This window comes from Pinus tabuliformis, chromosome 5_1 (assembly GCF_031772625.1).
Source record: "Pinus tabuliformis cultivar Carrire ecotype Pingquan chromosome 5_1, CPIR1, whole genome shotgun sequence".
In the NCBI taxonomy this organism is placed as follows: Eukaryota; Viridiplantae; Streptophyta; class Pinopsida; order Pinales; family Pinaceae; genus Pinus; species Pinus tabuliformis.
In genome coordinates this window covers 351,698,873-351,721,302 of record NC_142305.1, presented here as the reverse complement: position 1 = coordinate 351,721,302, position 22,430 = coordinate 351,698,873, and positions in this window count along the sequence as shown.

Here is a 22,430-nt window from a genome sequence, read left to right as displayed (position 1 = left end):
TTATAAAACATTTGAATTGATTCAGTTTTATGTTTGATTTCATTTTATTGCCAAAACAAAAATCGATTATTTATTATTATTTTATTCATATTGAATTGTATTCTAAAGTTTATTTAGCTTTTTAGCTTTTTGTCAAATAATTTAAACTTAGTATTGGTATATATTTAACTTAGTTATGGATTTAATATGCACCACGAGTGTTAGGTCCCTATACTACTAGCGTAACCCCTTATTGTTATTAGTGCAACCCCCTTATTATATTGTTGTGCCCATGTAGTCCCCATATTGTTATTATTGTTCCCATAGAAGCCCACTATTGTTATTGTTGTTCCCTTACATTATTATTATTATGTCGGCTCTAATTATATTATGACCCCTTAGGCTCTTATATATAGAAAGGAAGTCCTGTCATTTGTAGCATCCAAGAATTGTTCATTTGTGTAATGTAAAGGAGGTTTCCCCCTCGAAGATCCTCATTTCTAAGGCGTTGATCTTTCTTTTGTATCTTTTTGTGAGTTGGTTTCATAACATTTGGTATCAAAGCTTTGGATTCTAGGGTTTCGTTGCTCCAAATAGGTCATCGTGGAATTTTCGATATAACTATTTTTGTACGAAGTTTCAGAAGCTAAACACAAAACCCATTTGAGCCTAGATCGGTATGAACCTTGAGTGTGAATTTTAGATCTTGTATCGCTATATTTTCAAAGATATGATTTGAGGAAGTTAGGGATTTTTCAAGATCTAGAATTTCATCTCAAACAGGTTAGCGTGGCATGTTCACTATAATTTTTTTCTACGAAGGTTCAGACTCTAAAATTAAAAACCATTTGAGTCAAAATCATGATACTCGATTCTGAATTTCAGATCTTGTTTCGCTATATTTTCAAAGATACAGTCCAAGACATTTAGGCTTTCAGTAGGCTCCTTAATTAGATCCTAGACAGGTGACCTTGGGAAAATCATCATAACTCTCTTTCTGAGCATTAGATTCAAATTTCGTAAAAATTGACAAAAGACAGACAAACTTTAGTTTATTGGATATCATTTTCAGAACCTAAGGTAGAAACAGTGACACATGGCATGTTTTACAAGTTCGTTATATTGAACGATTCTATAATTAGGTCATCACAGGAGATTGGGCATAACTCTTTCTTCAGGAATCCAATTGTGATCAGGCTTGCAGGGTTAGAAAGAGGACTCAGAGGGCTATCACAGGCCAAAATTTCAGAACTTAAAGATCCAAAATTACAGAGTTACAGTCATTTCAAGATCGAGCTCCTAAAATCAAGAAAAAGCGATATGAGGAAGTTTGATGGCAAGGATCTGGTAAATTGGATACTACAAAATGGAGAAATGTTTTGATCTACATGAGGTGAAATTGTTACAAAAGGTACGTATTGCATTTTTATATCTAGAACCAAATCAATTTTTATGGTATAAAGGGCTTTGTTCTCGTAAACCACTTGTCATGTGGCCAATTTTCACGGAGGAAATGATAGCACATTATGAGGATACAAATAGCAACACCTTCTTTAGCCAATTGATAAATCTCAAACAAAAGGGTTCAATGGCAGAGAACGTTGAAGACTTCCAAAATTTGAATATAAGGGTAAATGATATTCTAGAGAAGCAAATGATTGATGTCTTCATAGGGACTTTAAAGGATAACATTCAACATGAGGTACATCTTTGGGAACCCGATTCATTGGAGAAGGCATTCAGGTTCGCAAGAAAAATTGAAAGTGGAATTATGGAAACAAGGAATCCTACAGCTCACAACTATAAATATGGAAGTGTTTTCTCTCATAGCCTTCCACAACCTACAAGGTTTACATGACAAAAATTGGAAGAAAAAATAAAAAAAAAGGGCTTTGTTAGAGTTTGGATAACAAATACACTAAAGGTCATAAGTGTGCTGAGAATAAATTATTTTACATAGATTGTGAAGAAGAGGAAGAAAAGGATCATGAAACATTAAAATAAGAGGATATACATCAGGAACCATCCCTAGAGCATCAAGAAATGAATTCGACCATATCTTGTAATGCACTCGCAAGAATTATAACTCCTGAAACTCTCAAGATAGAATGACATTTCAAGGAGAAAAAGGTTCAAGTGAAAGATCACATCGAGCATCAACAACAAGTTCTCCAACTTTTAAAGGATAACCTCACTTTGGCGCATAATCGAATGAAACAACAGGCAGAGCAATATCATAGCGAAAGAAGTTTTGATGTAGATGACTGGATATTTCTACGACTACAACCATACAAACAAATGCCACTCAAGGAAGCTAAGAAGGACAATAAATTATCACAAAATTACTATGGTCCTTACAAGATGATGCAAAAGATTAGTACTATGGCATACAAATTGGAACTTCGTGCATCTTCCCGGGTTCCCCTAGTTTTCCATGTTTCATGCTTAAAGAAGGTTATAGGTGACAAGCTCCGAGTTCAAACAATATTTTCGGAACTTGACGAAGAAGGAAAAAGCATATTGGAACCTAAAGCAGTCACAGAAAAAAGAACCCGAAAGCTACAAAATCAATCAATTTTAGAGTATCTCATCAAGTAGAAGAACTTATCTGTTGAAGATTCCACATGGGAGGACGATAATTTTATACAGAAGCATCCATAACTACTCAAGCGTTGAGGACAACACATTTTGAAGGAGAGGGGCATGTTAGGTCCCTATACTACTAGCGTAACCCCTTATTGTTATTAGTGCAACCCCCTTATTATATATGTTGTGTCCATGTAGTCCCCATATTGTTATTATTGTTCCCATAGAAGCCCACTGTTTTTACTGTTGTGCCCTTAAATTATTATTGTTATGTCGGCTCTGATTATATTATGACCCCTTAGATTGTTCTGTATAGAAAGGAGGCCTTGTCATTTGTATCATCCAAAAATTGTTCATTTGTGTAATGTAAAGGAGGTTGCCCCCTCGAAAAGGTTGATTTCTAAGGCATTGATCTTTTTTTCTATCTTTTTGTGAGCTGGTTTCATAACAAACAGAGACCTAATATACCTAATGTGTATTTAAAAATAGACCAAAGTATTAAATAATATGACAACTTCAAACATTTTAACCATACAAACTTCTTTTCCAATAATGTTATATGTTATATATATATTTTTAAACAATATATAATATATAAATAATTGTCATTTAAAAATATTTTACAAAACATGTGTATAGACAGATTTATATTTATATTGTTTTTTATTAATATTAATTAAATATATGTCAATATTAATTTATATTAAAATATTTTATTGATAGCACATTAAAGATTTTCTTTTAACAATTTTTTTATATATAGATATATATGAAGTTGATATCAACATAAATTAGCAAATAATGTATTTAAATTCCGTGTTGAAATATTTTTGAAAAGTAAAAGGTTTTAACATCTTACTCACACATTTTTTTCCTCCTAATTAAGTTACATGAAATTATATTACTTCATATGGACAACTAACTAACATGCACACTTAACATGGACAACTAACTAAACATGCACAAATTATATTACTTCATATGGACGACTAATTGAACATGCACACTTAACATGGACAACTCACTGAACATACACAATCCCAGCAAAAAAAAAAATCTCACTATAATTGACATTGTTTTTCTATTTAGAAAACATTTTATTTTTATTTTAACAACTATAAGATAGGTACCCATACTAAACTAAACTGTACAATAAATCTTTCTACTCAATAAATTCATCATTAACACTAGTCTATTAATAAATTCTATTAATAAATTAGAATTTATGCTAACATTTTTCAATTATACGAAAGTTTAATATATGCTGGTTAAAAATAAATAAATCTCTCTTACTGCAGGGGTATGGCACCTGCACTCCCGTTGTCATATCCATTTAACTTGGGGATTGAGCATGGCTTTTCTGGTGGAAAATGAGCCGAATATATCGACGAAACTGGAGCCTCCTCCAACAGACCTTCCCAAGTTTTGACGAGTACCGTTTCTCAGACCAAACTATTTATGTTATTGAGTTTCTGAGACGAGTTTCTATTTCAAATTATTATTTTGCTCTTTTTCTTAATCATTTGCATCATTTTTTTTATAATACATTATATTACGGTAAGTGTAGTATGATTGAATCGTAGGAATAGTTATACCCATAAATTGGATCTATTTAAATATATCTCAGTTTAATGTGTGGATCCATTTTGCTACACCCATATTATATAATTTTCTTTAGAGTTTCATTTTCTCCCCTTCCCTTTGATATTAATTCATAAAAGTTTTAGATTTTGCTTTCTTTTAACTATAATGTTTCATGCTTGGTCAAAATTTAAAGATTTTTACAGAGATTTATTTTCCTGAATTAACTTTCCATGGTTTACACATTACTTATCTTCTCACTACTCTTATACTTGGTTAATTTTTCATATATCAAAGCACATTGGAAGGATGAGAAGAGTGGCAATTAAAAGAAAGAGAGAGGAATTTTGAGGGGATATTGTTAATTCCCTTGAATTTTGAGGGGATATTGTTAATTCCCTTGTCCACCTGGACAAGAAATTTCATTGGTCAAATGTGTATCACTTTTGTTTCAAATTTAACTTGAGAATAGAATTTGGACTATTAATTTGGTGAATAATAGATATGCATTTGAAGTATTTGATTTCAGGGAGCTAGTCTCTTAGCGTTCTTAGCACTTTGATGCAAAGAGCTCAATACAAGTTATTTTTAAAGGGAATAACCTAGTCCTTTGCACACAATTTTCTTAGATGGATGATACGATTACTTGACCCAAACAAAATCATCAAGCTTTCTTAGGTAAATTCTTTCCTTGACTCCCAAGGTGTTAGTGTAATTTTGCTAAAGCATTTCATGATTCACTTTTCTCAAATGCTTGCTAATTTCGTGGCAATTGATCTCTCTAAAAAGCCTCATAATGATTTCTCTTGGATATTCTCATGGTTAATAGGGCGAAACTCAATGTCTCACTTACCTAAATTAGTTCTATATATTCCATGCTTCTCTTTTAAGAAAGAAACCATGTTCAACTAGGAAAAAATTATTTCACATGAAATTTCTTTCGAATTGGCCAATTATATGAAAACCTAGATGTTCTTCATGATGACTTATTTCATTTTGGAGCTAGTTTTTTGTAATTTGTTTAATGATATTCCATTAAGAAATAATGTGAATGTTGAAGTTGAACCAATTCAATTATGATCCTATTATCTAAAACAAAAGGTTCCCTTCCTTTTTTTAGTCATTTGAAATAATTCCATTAGGAAATTTAGATATATGTTAGTTGGAGGCGAACATCAAATAATAAATTATGAAGCACAAGACTTCCTTAAAGGAAAAGGAGTTTGTGTACAGGAGGCCGATTATTCTTATATCAAGCTATATGGGTATGAAGAAAACTCTTTATTGCTTCATGTGTTTGTTTGTGACGGATATTTTGTTGTTGAAATTTGTAGGAAATATTTTTCATGGTTTGTCCATTTTTACAAAAAGAAAAAGAACCAATTTATTCCATTACCCTTTAATATATATTTTGTTATTATAAATAATTCTTCTCATTTACGTGAAGTATCTGAAACTCTCAAGGAATTCAACTTAAAGGAAGTTAAAACTATCAAATGTTTTAACCCTCAAGGGGTATTTCCAAAACATTTAACATCTATGAGATATGGTAATTATTCTCTAGAACTACAAAGGAAATAAGAAATAATGACCCTAACACACCAAATTAAAAGGAAAAAGTGATGAGTAAATCATTGAATACCTTGGAGTTACACAAATAATAAGAGATTCTATGTTGATACCTAAAGATCAATTAGAAGAATAATTGAGTGTAATAAGAGCATCATGAGCCAATGAATTCATTAATCTCAGCAATCTTCCAGAAGATGGTATTAGGAGGTGGTTAGTTACTTTTGTTGATGATAATGATGACCACTTAGGAACTATTGATCAATTATGCTTAGATTTTAAAGAAAATGTGGAAGAATTCTTTACACTTAATGAAAAGAAGGATATTACAATTCCACATATGAAGGAATATATATGAGACTAGCTTAAAATATCCTTAACACAAATTGCTAATCCTAAATAACTGTCGAATGTAAATATATGAACAAGGTTTGAAAGCCCAAGATATATATTCCAACCTTCAACACTAAAGAGAGAGGTCATTCCATTTATCATTCCTTTGCAAATATTGTGAGTATATTTTATTTTCGAAAACAATTTTCCTTCTTTGTTTCAATTATTTGATCATTCAACTTTATTAAGTGTGTTTTCCATTTGTAAACCTAGTCCTTGACTACATTTCTTTTTTCTACCATGTTACTATACTATTTTATTTGTTCACTAGGAGCTCCATCCCAATCTATTTAGAATGCCTCTCTTTCATTATTTAAGTATCGAAAACATTGTGTAGTATGATAGGAACATACTTTATTTGAGCTTAAACTTCACTTTCCTATATTTGTTATTCTATAGAGAGTTATTCTAGGAGTTCATGTCATTTATGGTTTCAAAGAATTTTTATAAGGGATGAGATATCATGAATTTCCCCTTGTGCACCATTCTATTTGACGACTATCTTTCTTCCTAGCAATCTTCCATGCTCCTAAGAACCAATTATAGTCCCAACTTTGAGAAGCCATTTGTTGGTTGATTCCTACACCTATATATGTGGTCAAAAGAGTATTGAAATGTGTAGTTCGGGGGTACTCCCACAACCCTTGGGGTATTAGTTTTGTGAGGAGTCAATCCACATAATGCGGTTTGTGGGTTGTGTACCCAAGTGATCAACTTTGTAGCCAAAGTTCTGGGTGAAATACCAAAGGAGAAAATTATTTTTCTATTCATTGGATGCAGAGCGGAACCATTGATGGGATAAGGGGCATCTATGGTTGAAATGGTGTGGGCAAAGATATATGAAAGAAATTTAATCTCACGATTTATTTATATTTAAGCATGATTTGCTTAGGTCTAGTTGGGCATAAGTGGTGACCCTTGGTGGCTAATGAACTCCACCAGAAACATTATAAAAGGAGATAAGGTTGAGTTCATTTGTGGCATCCAAGCAAGCATCTCTTAAGTATTTTTTGACCAAGATAAGTTTGAACTACCTCAGGGAGCCATATGCCTTAAGGAGGGACAAATTGGAGCATGTATGGTATGTTTAATGTTTGAAATGGAGGCCGAGTATGACCAGTTGTGAGGATCAGGTATGTATGAATTATTTGTGCCCTTCTCAAGTTTTGTTTGCGCAGGTTGAGGTATATATTATGTGTGTTTTTTTCCCTAGTTAGTGATTCTTTCTATGGTATGTAGTCGATGAAATTCAACCCTAAAGTTCTATGTGAATGAGCTAAAGTTTTTGTGCATGTTGGAGAGGGTCAACACCCTTAAAGAGGAAGATTTCTCTCTTTTTTGAAGGCCACGAGACCTCAGTGAATGCACACTAGGTGTGATAGTATGGAAATTTATGGAAGGTGTATCAAAAATCTCCACTTTAGCTACCAGTGATAAATAACCCTAACAACGAAAAGAAAAGAAAGTTTTATAGTCTTTATCTACAAACTCTGGATATGCAAAAATTAGTTAGATAAAACCCTACAAAACATGACCAATGAAACTAAAAATGAAAGATAAAAGCTACACAGATATACCCAATGTAATGGCTGAATTTTTATTAATAAAAAGGTGATACACCTAATGGAGCAAGACTAGTGAGACTTAGGGCTTGTAACTCCTCCTCCATAGGAGGGTTCTTTATGTTCCTTCATTGTTGCAGACTGACTTCTCTCTTCTCCTTTTCAAGTGGGAAAAAATGAAAAGAAAATTAGAGCTCAAAAGTGGGAGTTCAAAATGCTTGAAATGATAATGACGATGATGAAATGGTCATGCATGTAAAGTGAGGAAAAAACCTTTCTATTTATAATAAAATGTTAGGATACATTTAGATCTAGTCAAACAATAAAATATTATTAAAACAAATCAAGATCTAACTGTTAGGAGTATTTTATTATATTTGAGAGAGGAAAAGATTAATGAAATGGTCAGAATTATTTATTTAGTGAACTAACTCAAATAATTAGGTTAATTAAGAAAAATGGTTAAAGTAATTAGTAAATAAATTGATTTACTATTTACTTTAAGGAGATATGGTTAAAGTGAGTTAGAAATAATTACTAAATAATAATTTAATCATTATTTCATGAGAGTAATGTGTGATTATTAAGGAATAATAAATAAATAGTGATTTATTTAATTATTCCTAGTAATGTGGTTAGAAATAATTAATAAATAGTGATTTAATAATTATTTCAAGGGAATAATAAATAAATAGTGGTTTATTTAATTAGTCCTATGGGTTTTTGGGTTATTTTCATAAATAATTTAGGAAAAATGGCTCTCTAAATTATTTCCTAATGTGAAAGTGGGTTTTAATGTGTAAAAACCTATAGTACATAGCTTATTTCGATCATCCTAGTGGAAAAAGGCTAGGTGATCACTATTTAGGTGATAACAAGGTCTGACATAAAGTGTGACCCTAGGAGGGCTATAATTCTTGTATTTTGTGGATAAAGGAGGGTGGAGAAGGGACAAAGAGAAGAGGCATTGTTACAGCGAAGGAAGAAGGGTGAAGGAGGGCAGATTTGCTAGAGTTTGGGTGATGGAGGTGATGTGAGTAGGTCTATCCAATAAATCGTGTTGGATAGAGGTTCATAGTAGCCCTAGCTATTGTGATTTTGAGTGACAAACCACTGTGTGAGGGTTGTACATGTGTTCCCTATATTCAGTAATTTTTGGAGAAAAAGGAGACAACTAGAGGGACGCTTATGAAGACCCTAAGTGTAGCAAACTTTGGACTAGTTAAGGCATAATTAGAGGGAAGTCGTGTCGAACCTAATGTACTATGACCTTGGAGTAGCACAACCATAATTGAGAATGCATATTTTGAAGGCCTAAGTTTAGTGACATTGGATAAATAGTGCCATTGATAGAAGGCAATTTGTTGAATTTGATACATACAAAATAATATGGTGTTGTAGACTTCCTTACAAGTAGTAGTGGAAGAGGTGTTGGATTAGGAGGGTCTCTATGTTTATAGGAGGAAAAGGACCTACGAAATGTTCAAGGCAAGTGGACCAAAAGGGTAGAAGTAAGCACTTCTTCAACAAGTAAGTCAAGTTTGTTGTTGTTCGAGCGAATATTAAGGATCATATGTTGTTGATCTCAGGCCCTAGTTTTCCTTGTATCAAGGTTAATTGTAAGGGCCATGATCTATGGTATGTGTTATAGCTCCAAATATCACCCTTGGCATATTTTATGCTTGGTTTATGGCCTAGGGCAACCCCTCCTTCCAGACTTGGTCCAGATATTTTAAAGAACAATGTTTTACTCCCTGTACGCTACTTTTCCCTATGATAAAAGCATGTAAACGCAGGGTAGTCAATACCCAACCCACATATATGTGTTAAAACACTTAAAAAAATTAAATTTCCTTAACTATGGGTGGAGTTCATGGGTTTTACTTGTTGATTACCTCCTAGAACCCATGGCCCAACTATTTCCCAACTAAAAAACTAATTGGGAGAAGTATAAATAGACTTCTATGGGAAAGCCTTAAGGAGGAGAAGAGATAGAGTTATTATACTGAGATTATCCCCTGACTGAGTCTGAAGTATCCCTATGCTTCAAGCACTTCCCCAAGTTCCAAGAAATCCTTGTTTCCTTGAGTGTTGATATTCTCCCACTTGCTTGAGATATCATGGTATTGGTTATGGAAGGAGGTTGTTGAAGGCTGGGACTGGATGAACCTGGAGGATGGTTCCACTTGGAGCTGGAAGAAGAAGACTCAGGTGAATTCTCTCCATGTTTATTATAGTTTTCTACAATAAAAATAAACATTGTCTTGTTCTTGAGATTGACCTTGTTTATGCATCAGATGTTGTTGTAATTCATGTATGAATGTCATTTGAATGTATAACTAATCATCTTACTTATATGACATAAAGTTCATTCCATTAAAATGATTTATCTATATGCTGGTATGTATGTGCAAATTGATTGATTTTGCAGATTCAGAGATCATCGGGAGTTGCAGAGGGTCTGAACCCTGTTGGAACTACCCAACGAAGGACATCCAGGTATGTTCATCCTTACATACTTTGTTTATTTAAGCATGTTGCCTGAGTTGTATGCATGTTTCTTGCTGTAGATTACTCTTGCTCTGTTGGAGTTCTAACCCAAAGCCTCAGGATACTTATTCCCATAACAGAATTGGTGACTCCGCTGGGGATAACAATCTTTTTATTCCTAGTTTGGGTTGTTTAGTGTCAATTGGGGCTCAGTTCTTGGTTTGCTTGTTGTGACAGTATTGCCTGCTCCTATAGGAACTCAAACCTCAAGTCTGATCTTTTTTATCAAGCCTTGTTTTTTTATTTTTCTTGCAAAACTTAGTATACGCACCTTTGTCTATTTACAATAGCGTACACACGCTTGTTTCTGTGAAGTGAAACCGCGTATACGCGAGTTTCTTTTGTTAGAAGCGCGTGTACACGCACTTGTGCTGGAACATAGTCACGTATACCATTTTTGCATGCTTTTTTCAAATCTTTCTGCCCAGAAAGATTTATTCTTGGTCTATTTGGTTTTTGAGTGGTCAGTTTCTGTCTTTAGAATTTTCAGTGAGCTTACTGTTTTGAATTCTCTTCTGCTTTGAAAAGTTTTGGCCTAGGTTTGCTTTTGAGTGAGTTTTATGATTTGTGTTTGAACACACAAGACTTCTCATCGAAGTTCTTGATTGTTCTGGTCTTCCAGAACAACGGATTGCTTTCAATCTTTGTGTTAAGCTTGATTATTGGTCTACTTACTTTTCTTTCCATCATTTCGTGGCCTTACACCTTTTCTTTCTTTTTGAAAGTTTCTTTTTGATGAATTTGAAAGTGTTTCTTCCTTGACTTCTTGGTCAGTTTCTCAAAGCTCTTTCACTGCTTTTGGATAGTTTAGTGCAAGTGAATCCATTTTTGTTCAAGTTTTCATTCATATTGAATTGGTAACTTACAAAGTTTCCTTGTGCTTTACTTTCGGTCTTTGAGTCTTTGGTGGCATTTTGAGTGATTTTGAAAAGTTGTTTTCATTGCTTCTTGAAAAAGAAAAGTTCTTAAAAAACATTGTTTTTACTTTCTTTTGCTGAGTTTGATTTTGTTTCTTTGGTTTTTTGAAAGTGAATTGTGATTTTTTGAGATTTGCCTTTCTTATTTGGAGGAAAATTTGTATTTGAAACTTGCATTCTTTTCAAATGCTTAAGTTGGCTTATTAAAAATTATAAACAATTGCTTTCATTTCTTTTTAGAGTAATCTAGAATCTTGCATTATCATGTACACCTTGCATTAGGGTAGTTTTTCATTATTAAAGCATCAATAGTTATTTTAGTTTTTGTGAGTGTGAAGTATGTTATAAGAAAAGAAAGGAAAAAGTTTTTTTTCTTTATAGAAGTTTCTTATAACCCGAGTAGAAATTTATTTTCATCGAAGAACAAACAATTTCATTTCATATAAGTTAGTTTTTCATTAATTTCTTTTGCGTCATACAAACACCATCGGTTTCATTTCCATATTGTCCCTTTGACTTAAAAAGAACAACCACTTAAAATCAAGCGCTTAATAAAATAAACTAGAACTTTTTTATTGTCATCATAATACACCAGCAAGTTTTAGGTTTATTTAGGGCCTTGGATTAGGCGAGAAGAGAGTAAAATCTCCAAGGCCACTTGATGGGACCAGACCGTAACTCCACTTTATTATGTTAACAATGATATAACAAAGCCTTAATCAATGATTGAATGATTAGTAAATGATTTGGGGTTTAATACATGTAATTAGGTGTTAATCATATGATTGTTCTCGATATTTGTTGGATGGCATTTATGTTGAACTTTAATGATGTTGTGTTGGTTTTACTCGCCTCGGTTATTGTTTTCTCGCTCTTAGTTAACGCCAAAAACCTGAGTTCTTTGTCATTTCTTCATTTTGCACTTGTGTTTTCACTGCGCCGAGGGTTTGGATTGGAAGTGAGGGTTTGTACTGCGACTGCATGGGGTTTGGCAGTAGCATCTACACGCACCCATCTATGGTTTCTGTTGTTTGTTGGTGTGACACCTTCCCTGGTTCTTGTGATTTTGTTGCTCGGTTACTTGGGCATGATATGGAGGTTCTCCTCATCTGTATAAGAGGGATACTGTTGTTTTTGTCTACTTGATTACTATACTTTCCCCTGCTCCAATGTTTTCCTTTCGTTATAGTTCTTCTGGTTATTAGCTTTGATTAATGGATGCCTATTCTGCATTCTATAGGTCACGGTCATGGTGGCCTCCTCAGCTTCGCAGTTCTGTTAAGGTAAGCTATTACTCCATGATTTGCTTACCTTCTTCATTTTCCTTTGGCTCTAACAATGTCTGCTCCTTGGTCTCAGGGTTTCACTATTGGCTGTGGCTTAGTGGGGTTTCAGTCCTCCCACGCGAATACTCTCCAAGTAAAACTAATTTAATAATTGTGTGTTCAGTTCTCTCCTTCTTAGGTCACTTCTTGTCTTTACTCTGCTTGCATATGGCTAACAACACTCCATTGGCTTGCTTGTGCAGGTGGGAGTTCATTCACCGGCGTGGTCGATGAAACTGCTACGAGATTTGCTCCAGTAGGCTCATTCTCTGCTACTGTTGTCAATTTGTTTTTGTTAGGTGGCCTCTATCAGTTTACTGGGCAGAGTCCCAGTTCTCCTCCATTCGATTTTCCTTGTTGTTATGCGACCCGGTTCAATCTTGTATAAGAACCCTCATTTGTATCCTGGGCAATTTGTAATTATGAACCACCTTTTGGACGGTGGCTGACCAAACCCTCACCCTTAGGGTTCTGCTGTTTCGTAATATTCTTTCCACCGTTTTAATGGGTATCTCAGGACTGTTGAATGTATACAAATATTTTTTTTTGTAATGAAAAATAATTAACAAGAAATTTTGTTTATATTTCATTTACCTCTGTCTTGGGGTTGTTTCTCAGCGTTTGCATTCTCGTTCCTTTTCAAACTTCCCGTACTGTGGTTGGCTTTCATTTGTGGAACTCCTTTATGTTTGCTACCAGACTCCGTGCTAGGAATGCTCATTTAATTTCCATGTTCGCTCTCTGTTCTATAGAAAGGAAACAAAATGTAATAGGTATGAACACACAGTATTTGCTTAGCTTTCTTACTCAATGACTAAGGGAATAAGTAAATAACTGTTACAACAAACTGTTACAGATGGACTCAGGTATTTTGGATGAAAGAAATTTCTCTTCGTATTGTGTTTCTCTTCTCATGTATTGAACCCCTCCAGAATGTATTACATTGGTTTTTATGTTGTGTTTAAACAGTTACTCAAAATGTTCTCAGTTACCATACAGTTACTCTTCGTAGTTACACAATCGATAATCATGTTGGATTTTCTTGTGCTATAGGGTTTACAATATTATACTTTTGTTTATGAACAGACATATGTTAGATGGACTAAGAAAATGACAAAACCATGTAACTGCTATGACACTATCGTAACTATACTGAACCTAATATTCCTTAACTAATAATAGTAAAATAAAACTACTTTCTAGACACTGTTTTATTCATTAAACGTAAATGAAATTAAAAGACATTGAACATGTCCTCCTTGGCTGAGACCAATACCCAGTCATGCTGCCCTTAGCTGGATGCTCTTGTATCAGGCTCTCGGGGTAAGAAAAGTTCATGACTCTGATCCATGAGCTTCTCGATTGAATAACCCGCCTGCTTTATCTGTTTAGCATTAAGCCATGAACTGTCCTCAATAGGACGGTTCTTCCACTTGACGAGATATTGCAGATACTCTTTCCACCAAGGTCGCTTGGCCACCTGAGTGTCGAGGATCCTATCGATCTTGAGGGGTTGAGCGTAAGGTAGTTGTCTCATCCAAGTATCACTCCCTTCCTATGTGTCTTGTGTAGGCCATGTGGTACTGTCTTCCTCTGGATCAGCAATGTATGGAAATAGGTCTGCCACATTAAAAATGGGCGAGATGCCTATTCCTGGTGGTAGCTGCAATTCATAAGCATTTGCTAAAAATTTCTGGAGAACTTTGTAGGGGCCTATCTTTTTGTAGTTCAGCTTGTTATATGTGCCTTTAGGAAAACACTCCTTACGAAAATGTGTGAGGACTTCATCCCCCACATTAAACTACACCTCTCTCCATTTGAAATCTCCTCACTGCTTATATTTTTTACAGTTGTCCTGCAACTCTATTTTCACTTGCTCATGTAAATCATTCACCGCTTTAGTGAAATCTTCCCCATCTGCACTCTGTCTTTCCTGCTATCCTAGATCTCGTAACTCATGTACTCCGTGAGGATGCATGCCATATAAGATATGAAAAGGACTATAACCTGTGCTATGATTGGGAGAGTCCTTATAAGAGAACTCCACCTGGGAAAGTACTGGATCCCACATTTGCAAATTTTCACTGATCAAATTTCGTAGCAGGTTCCCCAGACTCTTGTTTACCACCTCTGTTTACCTATTGGTCTGCGGGTGATAAGCAGAGCTGAAACATAACTGCGTGTCCATCTTCTTCCACAAGGTGCGCCAAAAGCACCCTGTAAACTTCACATCCCTGTCAGAGAGAATGGACTTAGGTAGACTGTGTAGCCTGACGATCTCTGTAAAGAACAAGTGGGCCACGTGAGTGGCATCGCTGGTTTTTCTGCAAGGGATGAAATGTGCCATTTTTGAAAACCATTCTACTACTAACATCACTGAATCATAACCTCGATGTGTCCTTGGTAGACCCAAGACGAAGTCCACGTTGACTGAGTCCCACGGTCTACTTGGAATGGGAAATAGTGTGTAGAGTCCCATATTTTGACTGTGTCCTTTTGCCAATTGACACACTTTACATCTGGTCAGAAATCTCTGCACATCCCTTCGCATTCTTGGCCAAAAATAAAAATGGTTGAGTTGCTCTAATGTTTTGTCTATGCTGAAATGTCCAGCTAGACCTCCACTGTGCTTCTCCCAAATGATATTCTCTCTCATTGAGCAATTAGGAATACATAACTATCCCCCTCTAAACAATAGCTTATCCTCCAAATTATATTCCAAACACGGACTATTTTTTCTCAACAAAGGATTCTGACAGGCTTCATAAGTCTCTTTGAAATCTGTGTCGGTCTGATACAAGTCTTTCAAATGCTCAAAGCTCAACACTTGTATTGTAATATCCTTTAGGAGAAAAGCTCTTCTGCTCAACACATCCGCCACCTTGTTGGCCTACCCGCTAATGTGTTTCGACACAAAGGTGAAACTCTACAAATATTCAACCCACTTTGCATGCTTGTGATTCAACTGATGTTGTTGCATCACGCATTGCAATGAAGAATTATCCGAAAATAAAACAAACTCATTCCCCAGCAGATAGTGTCTCCAATGCTTCAGTGCTTGGAAAACAACATAGAATTATTTGTCGTAGAATGAATACTTCTACTTGCTCTCATTCAACTTCTCGCTGGAAAATGCAACAGGCTTGTCTTCTTGGCTAGTTACAACTCCAATGGCCGCACCGCTTGCATCACAACGAACTTGCAAAAGCTTTTTATAGTCTAGAGATCTCAGGATCGGTATTTCTATGATCTTCTTCTTCAGTAGCTAAAAAATCCTCTCTGCTGCCTCAGTCCAATGAAAGGATGACTTGTCTTCTTTATAGTGTCCAACATAGGTGTGCAGATTTTGCTTAAAGTTCTTATAAATTTAAGGTAAAAACTTGCTAGCCCATGAAAACTACGTACCTCAAACAAACTATTTGGGGATGGCCAGTTGACAATTGCTACAATCTTCTCTAGGTCCATCTTCAACTCGTTTTCTGCAATTACAAAGCCCAAATAAACCAATTATTTTTGCAGAAAAGTGCATTTTTTTAGATTTATCAGCAGCTTATTCTGCTGAGATTTTTCCAGCACACTTCGAACATGTCAAAAGTGTTCCTCCCTCGTCTTGCTGAAAATTAATATATCATCCAGGTACACTATTACAAACTTTCCAATGAATTCTTTCAGCATTTCGTTCATCAGTCGGATAAAGGTACTGGGTGCATTACTCAGTCCGAATGGCATTACCAGCCACTCATACAGTCCTTCATTGGTCTTGAAGGTTGTCTTCCACTCATCCCCTTCACTGATTCGAATCCGATGATACCCACTCTTTAAATCAATCTTTGAAAAATATGTTGGCCCACTCAGGCAGTCCATCATGTCGTCCATCCATGGCAGTGGAAATTTGTACCTAATGGTAATCTTATTGATGGCCCTCGAATCTGTGGAAATTCGCCATTCTCGTCCTTTCTTAGGAGCAAGAACTGTTGGAACTGCGCAAGGGCTCAAACTCTCCCTTATCAACCCTTTATCTAGCAATTCCTACACCTGTTTTCTAATCTCCTCATTGTCTTTGGGGCTCATCCCATACGCTACCTTATTCAGTAGACTTGCGTTGGGTATAAATTAAATATGATGACTTATACTTCTCTTGGGAGGCAATTTATCGGGTAATTCGTCCACTACTATATCACTAAATTCCTACAGCATCTGTTGAACTTCTGCAGGCAAATCTGATACCTCTGTGTGTAATAACACCATCTTTTCTCTTCTAACAACAACATAGTTCACATCACTATCTTAAATCTCCTTCAAAAACTGTTTTCAACCCATTAGTAACACTCTCGTCCTGCTTGTTTCCTCTGTCTCTTCTTCCTTGATGGGCACAAGCGTGTGCTTGATCCCATCTTTGACAAACTTATAACAGTTTGTCTTCCCATCATGCACTACTTTCCTGTCATACTGCCATGGCCTTCCTAGCAGTATATGACATACATCCATTAGCATTATATCACAAATAACCTTATCCTTATATCTTCCAATATGGAACTTAACTTCGCATTGTTCATCCACCAATAGTTGATGGCCTTTCTGCAGCCATGATACCTTGTAAGGAGTGGGGTGCTTCAACCGCTTCAACCCCAATTTCTCTACCATCTCCATGGCAACCAGATTATTTGTGTTACCACTATCGATAATCAGCTTACAACATTTTCTGTGTGACTTACACACTGTCCAGAACAATGCTTTCCTTTGAGTTTGTTCAACTGTTTCTTTGGCTATTTTCACCAACACTTTGTTCAAAACTAAGGCTTCCCCTGTTTCCAGCACATTTTCTGCTTCCTGGGGGGGTGCCTCTACTTCCTCTAGTTGCGCAACATATGCACCTCTTTGTCCAACTTTTTTTGCTTTAGGACACTCAAAAGATCTGTGCCCCCACTTGTGGCACCTATAACACTGATAGTTAGCTCCTCTACCTCGGCCATTTCCTCTCCCTCGCAGTATGGCCTGCCACCTCTAATGTTGTCACCTTTTTTTGTTGTCCCAGAAGTTTTGGAACTGCTGCCTTCTTCACTATTGCTGGAAGTTCGCCCTCTGCCATAAGACTGTCCTCTTCCTCTGCTGGTTCCCCATCCTCTCCTAGCATTTTGTTTTCTGGTGATCTTCTCCTCTGCCTTCATAGCACTCTGGTATGCTTCTTCTATATTTTTCGGGGAAAGAATGTTGATTTCATCTAATATTTCTAATCTCAAACCATTTACATACCTTGTTGTTTTCTTCGGGGTGTCCTTTGTATAACCAACTCTTAAATTTACCTGGTAGAATTCTTCCGTGTACTCTCTTACTATCATCCATTTTTGTTTCAAATTTTGCACTTGCCGATGCAGTGCAATCTGGTAATCCTTGGGAAGAAATTTGCCTTTCAACTTGGCCACCATCCTGGGCCATTTCTTTATTGGCAACTTGTTCATCCTTCTTCTCTCTACTTGGACACTGTCCCACCACAGGGCTACATCCCCCTTCAACTTTGTTGCAGCAAACTTAACTCTCTGATCTTCACTGACCTCTTCACACTCAAAATATTTGTCCAATTTGTTTATCCAGTCCAACAGAACTTCTGTGGACAAGCTACCATCAAAATTTGGAATTTCTGGTTTAGGCTTGCTACTCACCAATAGGACTAACCTCAACAATCTCATTTCCAGCCCTTCTTCATCCGACCCATCTATTGTCACTACAGCTTCTTCGTCACTATCATCTCGTACCTCTAGATCCCTTCTCCTTCCTGCTTCAACTACCTCCAAACGGGTAGTAAGGATCCTGATTTACTCCCACAATCCTTCATCTGCTACTCTTCGAGCACCTTGTCCATGTCCTTGTCTTCCAACTTCCATTTCTCAAGAAAAATCTAAATCCTTCTCTGATACCACTATGACGGGACTAGCTTGTAACTCCACTTTATTATGTTAACAATGATATAACAAAGCCTTAATCAGCGATTCAATGATTAGTAAATGATTTGGGCTTTAACACATGTAATTAGGTGCTAATCATAGGATTGTTTTGGATATTTGTTGGATGGCATTTATGTCGGACTTTAATGATGTTGTGTTGGTTGTACTTGCCTCGGTTACTGATTCCCCATTCTTGGTTAACGCCAAAAACCTGAGTTCTTTGTCATTTCTTCATTTTGCACTTGTGTTTTCGCTGTGCTGAGGGTTTGGATTGGTATTGAGGTTTTGTGCGGTGACTGCATGGGGTTTGGCAGTAGGATCTGCACGCGCCCAGCTATGGTTTCTGTTGTTTTTTGGCATGACAGCTTCGATAGTTCTTGTGATTTTGTTGCCTAATTAATTGGGCATGGTATGGAGGTTCTCCTCGTCTATATAAGAGGGATACAGTTGTTTTTGTCTACTCGGTTACTATACTTTCCCCTGCTCCACTATTTTCCTTTCATTATAGTTCTTCTGGTTATTAGCTTTGATTAATGGATGCCTATTTTGCGTTCTATAGGTCACGGTCACGGTGGCCTCCTCAGCTTCGCAGTTTTGTTAAGGTAAGCATTCCTCCATGATTTTCTTACCCTCTTCGTTTTCCTCCGGCTCTAACAATGTCTGCTCCTTGGTCTAAGGGTTTCACCGTTGGTTGTGGCTCAGTGGGGTTTCAGTCCTCCCACACAAATACTCTCCAGGTAAAACTAATTTAATAACTGTGCGTTCAGTTCTCTCCTTCTTAGGTCACTTCTTGTCTTTACTCTGCTTGCATATGGCTAACAACACTCCATTGGCTTGCTTGTGTAGGTGGGAGTTTGTTCACCGGCGTGGTCGATGAAACTGCTATGAGCTTTGCTCTGGTAGGCTCGTTCTTTGCTACTGTTGTCAATTTGTTTTTGTTAGGTGGCCTCTATTAGTTTACTGGGCAGAGTCCCAGTTCTCCTCCATTCGATTTTCCTTGTTGTTATGTGACCCGGTTCAATCTTGTATAAGAACCCTTGTTTGTATCCTGGGCAATTTGTAATTATGAACCACCTTTTGGACGGTGGCCGACCAAACCCTCACCCTTAGGGTTATGCTGTTTTGTAATATTCTTTCCACCATTTTAATGGGTATCTCAAGGCTATTGAATGTATACAAATATTTTTTTTTGTAATGAAAAAGAATTAATAGGAAATTTTGTTTATATTTCGTTTACCTTTGTCCTGGGGTCATTGCTCAGCGTTTGCATTCTCGTTCCTTTTCAAACTATCTGTACTGTGGTTGGCTTTCATTTGTGGAACTCCTTTATGTTTGCTGCCAGACTCCGTGCTGGGAATGCTCGTTTAATTTCTCTGTTCACTCTCTATTCTATAGAAAGGAAACAAAATGTAATAGGTAGGAACGCACAGTATTTGCTTAGTTTGCTTACTCAATGACTAAGGGAAAAAGTAAATAAATGTTACAACAAACTGTTACAGATGGACTCAGATATTTCAGATGAAAGAAATTACTCTTTGTATTGTATTTCTCTTCTCATGTACTGAACCCCTCCAGAATGTATTACATTGGTTTTTATGTTGTGTTTAAACAGTTACTCAAACTGTTCTCGGTTACCATACAGTTACTCTTTGTAGTTACACAATCGATAATCATGCTGGGTTTTCTTGTGTTGTAGGATTTACAATATTATACTTTTGTTTATGAATAGACATCTATAAGATGGACTAAGAAAATGACAAAACCATGTAACTGCTATGACACTATCCTAACTGTACTGTTCCTAATATTCCTTAACTAATAATAATAAAATAAAACTAGTTTCTAGATAGTGTTTTATTCATTAAACAAATGAAATTAAAATACATTGAACCTGTCCTCCTTAGTTGAGACCAACACCCGGTCATGCTGCCCTTAGCTGGATGCTCCTGCATCACCACTCTAAATTGTAAAGCATAGAAGTCTAATTAAAGATTGAAATCCAATAGCATTAGGGAGACTGGGAAAGCTTCGTGACTAGGAGTTAAGCACAAGGGTTCATGAAGATAAGGACTAGAGATACCCCCTCTCTTACTTGTTGGATCCTACCTCACAACTGTTCCACCTGGCTTCTGATATGAGTTGGTGTCTTTAGTTGCCTATCCTAGGGATCTACACAGGTGGCTGTGGAGGGGAATCCCATGGCACTTGAGGTTGACGTTGCATCATGTTTAGCAGTACTTTTGGAGGGTACCCTTGCGAAGCTTGGGGGCTTACACCGGCAAAGGCTATTGTCTGGAGGTTAGCGTAACTACTCTGATACCTTCGCTAGTAGACATGGGGCGTAATTACCCCAGTCTATTTTAGAAAGGCCCTTATTAATAACTTTCTTGTATTTTGGTGTTCGGTCCTAATCACCCGAAGCGGAAATACTTGGAAGTTGTTTGATTACTGATCTCTTTAGGGACATTTTTAGTGTATGTTCTGTGCTCCTAGTTGACCCAAATTTTAATTTTCTTGAGTATTTAAGTAGATATTATAAAAAATAGTTAAAAGTGGTTGACCGACCATCTCGATGGTCTCGGAGACTTCATGGGCTTTCACCTACGAGTCCAGAGCCTTCTCCTAAAAGGCGTGGGAGTGATTCTGCAAGTGGTTTTCAACGAGTGGTAGTAGGAGCATCGAAGATTAATCCTCCGCTTGGGGGCATTAGTTCACAAGATAGACCTGGTACTACAACAAAGTTAGAGAGGAGCAGACTAGTTCTTTCTAGAGTACTCTTCCAGTCGAAAGATAGTATTGAAGTAGAAGAGATTTCAAAGTCAGTTGTGGCTTTGAATTCTCCTCTCCCTCATGATCATCTAGACGTATTGTTATATGTTGGAACTCCGAATCACAGGCCTTCGAGCCCAGGTCCACACACATATATCCCTTCAATGACCACTGTTGGAAGCATGGCATCCACTATGAGTGTTGCGAGCATCAGACTCCCATATCTGTGCAAGGGGGAGGAACTATTCCCATCCCTTCTAACACTCTGAGCACATCCTTATTTGGGTCTACTTCCATTCCGTCGATGAGTGGAAGTTCTCAAGCTAATGCATCCAGTTTTGGATTTTTCCCTTTTGTGATGCCCTCTCAAGGTATTCCTTCAGTTCCGTTGAATATACCATCAACCGCCTCCACATCCATGATGAGTGGATCAACTTATTTTAAGGGTTTCCCATTTGGAAGTAGTCATATACCACATTCCAATCTGATAGTAGGGTCTATGCCTTTTCATTTCACAAGTCAAGGTAGAAACCCCTTTCAGAGTTAGACAAACCTTACGGTTAGTGGGATGGGGGCTGGGAATCCGTTTTTCGGCCTAAAGTAATGTGCCATATTCCTCAGTTAATTCATTTCAAAGTTTTCCATAGCTAATGCTTGGAACCCTTACGAGGGGCTATCAACTCCTTACAATACTTCGTTAGGGGGTAACTTTACCGGTTACGGAGGATTTTCAGCTGGAGTTGGTCAAACCCTGAATTTTGCTAGACCACAAGGGTCACCTTTTGGTCCAGTAGGTTCTACCTGTTACTTCAGGAAACCTACTGCCTTCCAAAATCTAGGTCATTATTTTCAAACTTTTGGGAACCCCACCCAATATTGGTGGAATCCCCAAGGTCCTCCATGACTTCCTTTTCTGGCCACGCTTAATCTGCCAAACTTAACTAAGTTGACAAACAATCCAATTAGGTAAAATCCAGCTTGGCCTCTGGTCCCAACAAAAATTCCATCAGATATTCCAAAATTCGAAGGGAAGATTGGTGAAGACCTAGGTGACCATGTAACCACATTCCATTTATGGTGCTCATCCAACTCCTTGATCGATGATTCGATTAGGTTGAGGTTACTTCAGCACACCTTAACCAGGAAGGTGGCTAAGTGGTATATATAGTTGCCAGGGGTCACCATTATTTCTTTCACTAATTTGGCTAACATTTCTTAAACCATTTTCAGTTGCATGTCTGTTATGAAGCCAAAACT